General features: G+C 40.3%; 1 long non-coding RNA gene across 1 annotated transcript; it reads right to left on the minus strand.

Moving 5' to 3' along the window:
• Positions 1-3,336: 3,336 nt before the first annotated feature.
• Positions 3,337-9,889, minus strand: LOC116162165. Its single transcript, XR_004143507.1, has 2 exons — positions 9,830-9,889; positions 3,337-4,330 (listed from the first exon to the last, which is right to left on the minus strand). It is a non-coding gene; the product is annotated as an uncharacterized LOC116162165 (long non-coding RNA).
• Between the last annotated feature and the right edge of the window lie 3,441 nt (positions 9,890-13,330).

Raw genomic sequence — 13,330 nt, forward strand, 5'->3', positions numbered from 1 at the left:
GAACATTCACAATTAATTTTAATTGCAATATTTATATTCATCCAAGTTGGATTTGAAACAAATGAACACATAGCAACCGATAATGATGTCAAAGTGAATGAGGCGATGGCAGTTCAAAATTAACACTCAATCTAAGTTTTTTAATTATGAGCAACAAAAAAATGATTCAAACTTTAAATCAGAGAAATATGAATTAAGTAAATAATAAAAGAAATAATAATTATAAATAACGTAAATGTTCAATGTCTGCCATTATTTTCGACACAAAGACGAGTCTCTGCTGTGTAGAGAGAACAGTTGCTTTAACTTCAGCCATGACTATGAATTACATTTCTAATTCTCGTCACCATATCGTTTCTTGTAGTTGGCCTTGTTAGAAAGACTGTGCGTCTTTTATCCTTTCAAACAAATTTAAGTCTAAGCAAGTTAAGTCGAGTGACCTAGCTGGTCATGAAAAAATACTTCCTCTTTCTATCCATTTGCCAGGATAACTCAAATTCAAACACTCTCGCTTACCAAGAAATGCGCCGGGCACCCATCGTGGTGATAATTCGGACGAATACGTTTAATGAAAGGACTGATAAACTTTCTTTTGTTCTGTTTTCTTTTGTTTCAAAGCCAACTTGAATGAGCATCAATATTGCAATTAAAATTTGTGAATGTATTCGTATTTTCGCCAGATCTATGGTTAGAAAACAGATATCAAAATCCGGTTTTCACTGATATTCTCACTATTTCACCCTATTTGATAATATCATATAATAAATGCTCGACTGCGGTACAGGGTCCCTGGTTCGAATCCGGGTTCGGGCATGGATATTTGTAAATGTATAGTGGGTTGGGTTGGTAGAGCAGCCTCGGCTGAAACCCCGCCCACTTAAAAAATAAAGGCAAAATAAATAAATAAAGGCAAAATAATATCATTCCATTTGAAATTACCAAAAAAACCTGCAAAGTTTATGTTAATGTCACATCGCGCCCTCTACCACTCATCACATTTACTAAAAAGACTCTATTTAATAAAATCTGATTCCGCGAAGAGAGCTCCTTCCAACAAGACCTATTTTGTGAAAATCTGTTAACCTAATCCGAAGTTACAATCAATTCCTTAAAGAGATGTTCCCCTTCCCCACTCCTCATATTTTATGAGCTAGAGCAATTTGTGCTCCATCAAAATGATGCAAAATTGATACAAGATTACTATGCATGTATTTTTTATGCATGTTTGTTGGGTATATTTTAGAGAAAAAGTCATTTTTCTACCTAACCATGAATCATACGCCCTCTAGCGGCGAAGTTAGAAACTTGAAAATAATTTCCAGCGATTTCTCTTGGCCCCTTTTGTTAACAAATTTTTGTTCCCGAAGCTGTGCAATTAACGGTTCCATAGATATAGCCTGTGACCATTATTAATGGGACACCCTGTACAACCAAAATTCCTTGTACATGCCCATAGTAGCCTTTTTGCTGAACTACTGGTGAGACCTAATTGACGTCCTCGGAGAGTAGTGAGTCCATCAAGGTCCTTTCTCGTTCTATTTGTAAATGGAACAGCCTCGGTGTTTTCCGAGTTAACGGAAGACCATGGCTACTGCACCATCTATCCACCCACATAAGAACCAGGGGGTTGAGCCGTGTCATCCGGGAGCCCGTATAACACAACCGTCACCTTGGTTGCCCTGAACTTTCAGATACGCTCTTTCCCAGGATCTAGCAAAAGAGACGGTCTTCTCCAACCAGCCCAAGGTCCACTGGTCCTCGCATTCGGTCACCATAGCACTCTGCGGATTCAATCCCATCGACAACTGCATTCAATGCAGCCGCAATTCACCTCGACTAAGGCTCAGTGATGTCCACCACCGGGTGTGATACGGGAACGATCTCCACCCTCAGCCGCGCCCATAGGTTCGTGGTCCACCTGTAACTTCGGGTGCTTCAGAACCTCTAGGCTCCGTCCCCAGCTGTCCTGAGCTAGACCCTGAAGGGCTTGAGACGCTTGGTCCCTGACGTCGGGTTGCCAACGACCCAGTCGCAGGGCCCGCTTGGTCCGAGGTTTTACCCTCGAGCCGGCGCTTCCTGGCCATCGCCTTCTGTTCGTCAGTCCTTGCAAATAGAGACTGAACCACCACCAGGTCCTTCAATAAGGCCCTGCGCTGGAGCCATCACCTCTTTCGAGGAGCCTATCCCGTTACCGCACTTTTGAGGTCTAACCAGGAGTCCAGAAAGGGTTAATTTAGAGTTCGCCCGGTATTCGAGGGACACCGTTATCGACACTGCACCCCACACTACTCACACCGAAGTACATTCAGGTGTCTGTATGGGCCCTGCTACCCCTTAGAACCTATTCTTCCAGTAGTTCTTGTGTCTGAATAGACGTCCTCTTATTGGGCTTCCTGGTGAGCGAGGAGCTAGTGGGCGAATTTACACTTATCAAAACAATAAACCAGAGGGAGCGAAAAGAGAGATTTCCTAGGCTCCCCAAGGTTGCCATCTGGGTTCCGGGGGAACCTGACGACCTCGTGGCGGTCAAGCGGTGCTTGGAGGTGCAGATATCCTGGGCAAAGCCAGGTTGCTGGTGTACACACCCGTGAAGGATCAGGACTAGCCGACTAGGCTACTCCAATCGCCAAGAAGGGGACGCTCAGTTTTCATGTCTAAAGGTGAGGGCTAGTAACCCTGCCGAACCTGAGGTGGGGAGTACGTCAGTACAACCACCACAACAACACCAGCAACTGCTACAGGGACAACTGCAAGAAGCTACGGAAGCATATCACTGCCCAGGCTGCGAAGAGCTATGCCAATTTCGACCTGGGATGAGTTTGCGAATATTGAGGCGCTGCTGGGGTCTGATTCTAGCAACGACTGATGCAATCAGCACCTAGAGTAACCACAAGATAAAGAAAGATAGAAGGTCTTCGAACTCCCCTGCTGTTCCAAAAACACCTCCAATTTTCGGAGTCGGTGAAATATCTAAGGATTACACTTCACGCTTTCTTCTTTAAATTCTACAATCCCAAGTTGAATTCTTCGCACGCTTCGATTCCTTCGCGTGACGGCGAATTGTTCAGATTTCCTTAGTGTTTGGGAAACTTCGGGAATAATAAGTGGCAGAACACACTTCGTGAACCATAATTTAGACATGGTTGACTTTACCTTTAGGTTGATTCCGTTACATATATCAGCCGGGGTGCCCCAAGGCTCTTATTTAGAACCTCTACTTTTTTTATTGTTCCACCTACCGTGCGATAACTCCACCAAAATTGGCAAAATGGCATTCCATCGAATTTGAAATGTTATAATATCTGTTATTGCGTTTGTTGCAAAAAAATACACACATAAAACAAAAAGGTCTTTATATTTATACATATTTTTGTACACAAACAACCAACTGCCTTAGGTATAGTATTTGAAACACTTTGATAAACTTGAACAATATTTTCTCTGATAGTTAATGGTCCTACCTTACATAGGAGTATATTGCAATAATCCCTGTCAGGGTGCCTACTTTTTCGACTTCGTCCAAAGCTTTTGGAGACCCAACAGTTTCTTCTTGTCGACCAAAGTGGTGCCCCCGATTCCTCCAGGCGAAGAAAAACTGGAACTAGTAATGAACAAACTTACCTCTAGCAGTGCTAAATCCAAACCTTCAGGTGGCGACTGGCGACTTCTCCCCTGACGAGTCAACTAAAGCCATGTTGCCCTTCATAAGGCAGCTAGCATTCAAAATCAAGCTAGATGCTACCCGATGACGAGCCGCATTGCAAGTAGTTCTCAATTCTCCACCCCAAACCCGAAGTTCACTAATAGCCCGCGCAACGTAATGCGAAATGAATAATAATGGCCGATCGCTGGAACTTTTATAGATTTCCTGTCGGGTGGGGTCCGCTTCCTGTAAATGTGGACAATGTAGATAACAATTAAAAACGGCTGCGACCGCAGGCTCTTTATCAGGAATCGGTTGCTGACCATTAAAAGCTGATAAATGGAAGTTTTACCCGGGCGAGTTTCTTTGCATAATTAACGAAATCGAAATTGAGAAAAAAACTGATTAAGCTCGACGCGATTAAGCGCAGGTGGAATTTTTGTAATTGGGGGAAAGCGAGGGGGAAAGTCTGCGGAAAAGCCATTAACTTTTAATTAACCTCTGAAAGTCTGATAATGGGGCGTTTATCGGCCGAAAGCCGCAATTGTTCTATTATTGGAGGCGAAATTAGAATTGGCGTTTTGAATGTGGCGTCACTACCCTCTTGATTCCTGCTGGATGGATCTGGCCCTTTTTCTTCAAAAAGATGATTCCTTCATAGTGTAGGACTCCTTCATCATGGAGTTGCTGCAAAAAAAACCATTAGGTTCATTTTAAAGAAACAGGCCCTGAGTTGTGCCGAACTAATCTTCGGTTTGCTCGGCAATGGCACCTTTTAGAACCGGAACCGAATTTGGCACAAACTTTGCTAGTGTCTATCATTCAAGATTTATGTCAAAGAAACGCATTGGGTTGTGCCAAACTCTCCTTTGGTTCGCTAGGCAATTATTTCTAGATGTCATTTTACGCGGCTTGCTGTCCTTCTCAAGAAAAAGCTACTATTGCCGAGCCGCAGACAAGTTCGGTACAAACCATCCTAGTTTCTTGCATTCGGGCTTCATTTTAAAGAAACAGCCATGACGCATGAAACCTGAAAGCTGAAACCTAAATACTGACAGCTGAGGCTGGAAACCGTGTCTTCATATTTTAGAACCTTAAGCCTAAAATCTTAAGATTGAAGTCTAAAGCCCGAAACCTTCAATTTGAAGCCTGTGACATGAAACCTCAAACGTTAAACAAGAAACACGAAATCTGTATTCCGAAACCTAAAGTTTGTAACCTGAAACCTGAAACTTTGAACTTTATTCTTGAAAGACCTAAAATCTAAAACCTGAACCATGCAAGTTTTAAAGCCTGAAATTTAAAGGCCTAAACTTGAGGCTTGAACCCGTGAACCTGAAACCTGAAGCCTAAAAACTAGACTGAGATTTGAAGCCTAAAATCCAAAGTTAGTAAAATCGAAACCTGTAACTTTAAATTTGAAGCCTGTAACATGAAACCGTAACGTGAAACAAGAAACATCAAATCTTAATCCTGAAACTTGGAGACCGAAACCTACATCCTAAAATTTGAAGCTTAAAACCTAAAGACTGAAGCCTAAAACCCGAGGCCTGAAACTCAGAGCCTCAAACCTTAAATTTGAAGCATTTGAGATGAAACCTTAAACATCAAACAAAAGTCTAAAATTTAAAGAACTAAACCTAAATCCCAAAACTTGAGGTTTGAAACCGCAAGTCTGAACTCCGTAATTTAGAACCTGAAACCTGAAGTTTAAAAACTAGCCTAAAATCCAATGCATTAGTAAAATCGAAGCCTGTGACATGAAACCGTAACGTAAAACAGGAAACGTGAAATTTTATTCTTGAAACTTAAAACATGAAGCCTTAAAATGAAACCTGTAGTCTTATACCTGAAACCTGATACTTGAAGACCGAAACCTAAATCCTAAAACTTGGGACTGGTTCTAGAACCTCAAGCTTAAAACCTAAAGACTGAAGCCTAAAACCTTAAATTTGAAGCATGTAACTTGAAATCTTAAACGTCAAACAAGAAGCACATAAAGTTTTAATCTTGAAACCTCAAGCTTTTAACCTGCAGCCAGAAACTTCTAACTTTGTCCTTGAATCGTAGGACATAAAGTCTGAAAATTGAAGCCGGAAACTTGTAAGTTTAATTCTGAATCTTGACCTAAAACATTAAACCTGAAGCCGGAAACCTGTAAACTTTTATAGGTACTTGAAGCCTGAAACCTGAAAGATAAAGATCGAAACTAAATCCTAAACCTTAAGGCTTGAAGTCCGAACCCCGTAATTTAGAAGCTAAGGCTGAAAGCTGAAGCTTTAAGTTTGGAGTATGTCACGTGAAACAAGACATCTTAATCCCGAAACCTGAAGCTTTTACTCCTGGGTTCGGCAGAAACCAGGGCCTATTCCGTTTTTGGCTTTCTCAGCGTCAATCATTTTATTCCATTTGATTCATTCTTCACAAGCAAAAATGGCATCGCCCAGCGAACCGAAGGTGAGCTTCTTGGAACAGGAGGCGAGTTCGACATAAGCCACGCTAGTGCCTTGCATTCGCGTATCATTTTGAAAAAAACAGACCCTGGGTTGTGCCGAATTCGCTTCTGGTTCGTTAGGAAATTATTTCTGGATGCGATTTTATTCGGGCTTCATTTTAAAGAAAGAGGCATGAAACCTGAAGGCCGAAACCTAAACCTGACACTTGAGATCGTAAGTCTAAACCTCGTAATTTAGAACCTAACGCTTAAAATCTAAAGACTAAAAGTTGAAGCCTAAAACCCAAAGCCCGAAACCTTCGATTTGAAGCCCGTGGGGTGAAACGTCAAACAAGAAACATGAAACTTCATTTCTGAAACCTAAGGTTTGTAACCTGAAACTTTATTCTTGAAAGACCTAAAACTAAAACCTGTAGTCTTATATTTGAAGTCTGAAACCAGAAATCTAAAACCTGAGGCATAAGACCTGAACCATGCAAACTATAGTCTGAAATTTAAGGAGCTAAACCTAAATCCTAAAACTTGAGGTTTCAAACCGTAAGTCTGAACCCCGTAATTTAGAACCTGAAATCTGAACCCTAAAAACTAGACTACAATGAAGCCTAAAATCCAATGGCAGCGCGTTAGTAAAATCGAAGCCTCTGACATGAACAGGGGCGGACTGGCACGGTGGCGATTGCCACCTAGCCTGTAGATCATAATGGCCCGTTGGAAATTTATAAGTATGTGCTGTATTTAGTTTCTTGCACTATTAATAAATTATTAACACGGTTCTCTAATTGGGGTTGATGTTAGGTTGTTAAAAATTCTGTTTTAATTGAAGTGTTTTACAATGAATTTATCATTTTTTGTCGTAGCTGAAATACAATGATAGGCGACGCACCTCGTGTGGATTGTATATTTTGTTACTTTTAATTATCAGCTGCAATTAAAAAAAACTGTATGGTAATTGATTTTCGAGAAAGGAGTACTTTAAAATGTTTTTGTGGTGCATTGGACGAGAAACAACAACTTCGCGTTCGCCATGGCGGCCGCGAAATTCATTTTCGCGGCCGCTGTCATAGTGACGGCCGTTAAAGTAAAACAATGTCACATATATTTTGACAATCAGCATGTAGGTAATTACAAATCTTTTGGATAAATGTTAATATTAATCGTACAGTTCGTATTGTTACTTATACTTACTCCTGAAATAAAGTCTAAAGTGTTAGAAGCGTTATACTTTGAAACTGTCACATTTTGATTTTCATTAGAACTCAAACTGACAGGTACACNGATTTTCGAGAAAGGTGTACTTTAAAATGTTTTTGTGGTGCACCTCAGAGCTACCCCCCCCCCTCGGCACCTTCATTAGTACACTAATACTTTAATGGTTTAATGGCCCGTAAGTACCCAGTCCGCCCCTGTGTATAACCTTCCTTATTTACCAAAAATGCGACTACACCAAAATTTCTCGGGAAAACACTTTTTCTTATTAATTTTGGTGCGTAGAATCCAAAACAATTCGTACTTTTTCGATCCGACTTCTCAATCAAAAGTTATAGACTAGAAACCAATTTCGAAAAAAAATTCAAAGGGCTGTAACTTTTGAACTAGTAGCCCACTCTTGGAACTGTTTGAAATTATGGATTCTACAGGCCACATTCTAAAAGAAAATTTTTTTCCGGGCGGCCGATCTGAGACAATTTTTATTTCGGGGTTCAAAAAAAAGGCTTCCTTTTTTACCAAAAATTGACTACACCAAAATTTCTCGGGAAAACACTTTTTCTTATTAATTTGGGCGCGTAGAATCCAAATCAATTCGTACTTTTTCGATCAGACTTCTCGATCAAAAGTTATAGACTAAAAACCAATTTCGAAAAAAAATTCAAAGGGCTGTAACTTTTGAACTAGTAGCCCAATCTGTTTGAAATTATGGATTCTACAGGCCACATTCTATAAGTCCGCCCCTGGACATGAAACCATTACACGAAACGAGAAACATGAAATCTTAATCCTGAAATTTAAAACCTGAATCTTGTAACCTGAAGCCTGAGATTGAAGCCTTAACATAAAACCTGTAGTCTTCTACTTGAAGCCTGATACTTGAAGACCGAAACCTAAATCCTAAAACTTGGGACCTGAAGCTGAAAACCTAAAGACTGGAGCCTAAAACCCGAAGCTTGAAACTCGGAGCACAAAACCTTAAATTTGGAGAATTTGACATGAAACCTTAAACGTGAAACAAGAAAAATGAAATTTTAATCCTGAAATCTGAACTTTGTCCCTGAATACTTTTATACAGGAAACATGTATTTTTATTCCTGAATCCTAACCTAAAATTTGAAACTTGAAGCCTTAAACTTGAGGCATGGAACCTGTAAGTTAAAAGTCTGAAACCTGAATCTTAAAACTTGAGGCTGGAAACCGCAAGTCCGAACCCTCTAATTTGGAACCTAAAACCTGAAACCTTAAGTTTCAAGCATCATTTTAAAGAAATAGGTACCGGGTTGAGTTGAACGCGCCTTCGGTTCGTTTGACAATAGTAGCTTTTGGAACCGGAACCGGCGAGTTCTGCACAAACCAAGGTAGTGTCTTGCATTCGGGCTTCTACCGTTTTGACCTACTTCTAGGGGAATGGTCCTAGAGTCCTGGAATTTTTTGTAGTAGGTAGCCTATACCTTGAAGGTGTGCCAGGCGGCCATCAAATTTCGCTGTCTAAAAGCCCCCCCCCCCATACGAATTATTTCCTGTTTTTGAAAGCAAAACGTGCATAACTTTTACATACGGCAATCAATTGGTCTCAGATTTTGCATACGCATGCCTTTAGTGGTGCCAAGTTACACATTAGAAAATTGGGGGGGGGGGGGGGGGTACACATGTTCTACCCTTCATGGTTCATGGTATTCTAATGAAAGGTCTCATCGAAATAAATTGGCTTGCACAAACTATAACTTTCCCGTGCGACTCTTTTTCGGGATCAGTGAGCGACGGGGCCTGAGGGGGAGGGGGGGGGGAGTGGGAACTAGTTTTATCCTTCATGGTACTCTAATGAAAGGTTTCAACGAAAGGAATTAATTTCTACCAACCATAGCCCTCCTCCTCGACCTCTTATCGTGATCGGGTCTATTCCCTTATACCTCAAGTAGGCCCTGGTATGTGCCAACTGCCATATTGGAATTGTGGAATTGATTTTGTGCTTTACTTACATTAAAAAGGGGTGGAAAACTCAGACTCATCTAGCTTTCCCCATTTCATCCCCAATAGTTTCGATTACGTATCCCCATTTTCCAAAAGATTTCATAAGAATACGCTGTTCTCTAAAAAAAAATAGACTGGCGTACCTAGCAAGGTACTAGAATTTCCCGCTCTCGCCGTTCTTTCGGACTTTATTAATTATTGAAAGACCAGCAAGAATCCCCTTTGTCTTATGGAACCCCCTATATAATTAAAATCACAGAATCTCTCAAAATCTAAAGGGTGCGAGAACTCCCTCCCCCAACCTGAAAAGGTGTATAGAACCAAATGTTGTGAATTTTGATAAGTTGGTAAACTGCAACGTTGGAAAGGGGCCCAAATTCGTCACCTTTTTTTTTGGGAAAGTTTACATAACAAAAAAAAACCGTGACTAACTTCGATTGTTAATAAGTCAAAGGTTTACCGTTTTCCTCTGATCTAAATATAAACGCTGCGGTAAGGAATTTCCTGTTTTATCAACATAACCAGACTTCCGGCTACCCATTAACACTTACACTTTGCGTAAAAATTTTCAAATTTCACTCCGGATATTCGATTGATTATTTGAACGTGCGGTTTTCCAATTAATCGAAAACTGGCGCGCAAAAATTAAGGGCGGCGTTCCACTTTTACCCTCTTAGGCGTCAGGTAAATGTAACCGAACTCGCCTCGTACTTATACAAGAAGCGCGCGCGTTAAGCTTTTAGTCATTTTGAAATGGGATGATGACTTCTGACTGAATTCAATGCGAGAGGATTAGATATCGTGCAGAGTATTGCAAGTATGATCGAAGGGGAAAAAGGACGAATTTTCCACGGGAGCGATAGAGATGTAGATCGTTGGCGTACGTGAAACATCTGTAATCATCCGCGGCAGCAAAAAATGATAACATGAACATATGCCGGAATAAAAAAATCTTCACATGTGGTTGGACGTTTGATTTAGCTCTGCTTTAGTTTTCAGTCTCGGGTTAATTACATTACCAACGGCTTTGCTGCTTAAAATCAAGTCTACTGGTAATCACGAAAGATGGCGCTCAAGCCATACGCACCGAAACTGCTGACATTTCACCTTTTTTTTTAATTACAAAACCTTTTCGGAAGCGTCGTTCCATCTCTCTCGAGCCTTTCAACAGCTTTCTTTGTACCTCCTCGGAAAACAGCTGCTACGGTACCTATATCAATCGGACAATCCCTTATTTGCGCCATTTTGCATTTTGGCACTACATTTAAGTACATCATATTTTATGTGTTTCTTCCTTTTTTTTTCTAATATCCTCTTCGTCCATTTGCTCCTCTTCCCGTATTTCACTCCTGCTTTCCTTTGTAGTACTTCTTTGCATTCCTATATCAGATGATCAATATCTTCCCCTTCTATCTAGCTTTGTATCTATTCATAAGGGGAGCTCGACCAGGCAGCACTTAGGCACACCAAATGCCCTCTCTTTCTTTCGCAAATGGGTTCAGAGCCTGCTCTTATCAATAAAGGATAGGATCTTGTTTAGCGTAAGTTGCTTCGCCCTTTCCTCCCACACTTCCTCACCACAAAGTCTGCATTTCCTTTCTTCTTTTTGCCTTCACTTCTCCTTCCTTTGTGCCCATTTCCGCATCTGAACTTGGCAACTAGTTTGACGTTTTTCGTGCCCTCCCGTATGCCTATTTCGGCACCCACTCCATTATCTCCTTTGTTTCTTCGTATTTTCTCTCTCTGTTATCACAATTCTTTCACCAATTTACTTTCTCTTTCTTTCCTTTCCTCAATTTTGAGCGTCCTGCGTCCCGACGCTATCCTTATTTTCTCCATTTTTTATTCCTCCTCTTTGCAATTTGGTATTCGTTTGTTAAGTCCCAGTACCCATTTGTAATACCTTCCTTGTATTCCTTTTGGTTTTCCCATTACGTCCAACCCCATATCTCCGTTCCATACATCAACACCCCTCTCGCCATTGCCTCAAAAAGGTTTTCTTCTAGTTCTGACCACTCGCACGTTAGTAAGGGAGGTATTGCATTGGGGTTAAAAATGACCCCCCCTCCTTTTTTACGGAAATACACGTTTTGAAACGCTAGGAAAAATATCGATGATGTCGATCGGTCTGTCTGTACTCTCATTTCCGACTATAAACGACTGAACCGATTGGATCCAAATTTAGTACACATATTTTTAGTCATAAAACGGCAGAATCGCTCATGCCCAGGTGTACAGGTGGTATATGTGCTAGCGACAGCAATTTTTTTCTTAATTCGCTTGTGCAGTTGCCCCATTATTTCGTGTTATATTCCTCTATCCTTTCCTCTCTTCATTTCCATTCTATTTTCCTTTTCCTTCCTCTTTCCTTCCCAAATCTTATTATAGTAGATTTCTAACTCCATGTTACCCGTTGGGCTTGTACCAATAAACTCCATTCCCTTTCTTTCCCAATACTGTTCCATTCTTCCCATCACTTCCTTCATCCTCTTCTGTTACCATTATTACTGTGTCGACAGTGTATGCCACCGACCACATGTTCCTTCTTCCCATTTTGACCTTGTCATAGTATTTTCTCCATATCTCTTATCTACAAATTAAATGAACTAAACAAATATAGAAAACGAGCTCCTGGGTATGTGCAAAACCAAATATTAAACCTGATGTTAGTTTTGCTTTTATTTAAAGTGTATATGTATGAAATTTCATTTAATTGCTTCCATAAATAACAAAGTTGGCACTACACAATACCAAATTTGAAAAATGACGCTACATTTGCTTTTATTCCAACCAAGTGGCTATGTATCAAATTAATTTGAATGCCTCCATAAATAAGAAAGTTGGCACTGCGCATGCGCAAAACCAAATTTTGAAACTGGTGCTAAATTTACTTTTATTTCAAGTGGCTATGCATCAAATTTCATTTAAATCCCTCCATAAATAAGAAAGTTGGCACTGCGCATGCGTAAAACCAAATTTTGAAACTGGTGTTAAATTTGCCTTTATTCCAAGTGCCTATGTATCAAATTTCATTTAAATCCCCTCATAAATAAGAAAGTTTGCAATCCGGTTTGTAAATGGCCTAGATGCGAAAAGGGCACTGTGACTGTTGATTGATTAGGCTCAATTTTTGGAATTGCATTTTATATGGCTGAAGCTATACGCATATTGAATTTCATGCAATTCGGTCAAAACGGCTTTCCTTATTTTTTGGGCTACATTGGCAATTCACGAACTCCGATCTACAAATTTGATAAAGAATCCACCTACAAAATTTTTTTGTAATCCGTCCATTCGTTATCGAGATATCGTGCTAACGGACGGACAGACGGACAGACACCGCAAAATTATAAACTCGCTAGGAGCTCGTTAATAAGGGGTTGGGCTAAGGGGACATTCCTGTCTCAGTTTTTTTAAAGTCAAGAACACTTCAGACTCTTTCGCTCCTATACTTACCTATCCTATTCTTGTCTCTCCATATAACTCCCTGATTCTGTCCTTTAGCATATTATCTATTTTCCCACTCTCAATCATTCTATATACCTTTTCCCCTTCCACACTATCAAACGCCGCCTTTAAATCACTTTTCCGCTCTTTTGTCCAGTCCTTTTTCAACCATTCGGCGGTGTAGTACAGAAATACAATCGATCGTTCCCCTCCCTTTTCTGAATCCCTCTTTTGTGTTTCCTCTTCTATTTCTCTTTCTGGTCTTTCATTCAATATCATTCCATATATTCTGTGTGCAGTCGTTATTAATTATTATCGTAATTCCCTTATAATTGTACATACAGTTTTTGCTATCTGTTTTCGGCCTCGCCCCTTCCTTCCATTTTTCCGGTAGTCCTCCTCCTTTCCATCTCTTGTTTATTATAATTTTCTCAGCTTCTCCTTGTCAATACTAAAAGTTCTTCGTTGTTTTTATTCCCCTGCTTTCTTCTTCATATTATTTCTGTATCTCCATCTATCTTTTTTTTCCTGTTCTTTCGTCTCTTTCTTTATCTCTCCTTATTTTATTTCTCCATCATTACTCTGTCACCGTTTCGCTCTTCTGT

This window comes from Photinus pyralis, unplaced genomic scaffold (genome assembly GCF_008802855.1).
Source record: "Photinus pyralis isolate 1611_PpyrPB1 unplaced genomic scaffold, Ppyr1.3 Ppyr1.4_LG10, whole genome shotgun sequence".
Classification (NCBI taxonomy): Eukaryota; Metazoa; Arthropoda; class Insecta; order Coleoptera; family Lampyridae; genus Photinus; species Photinus pyralis.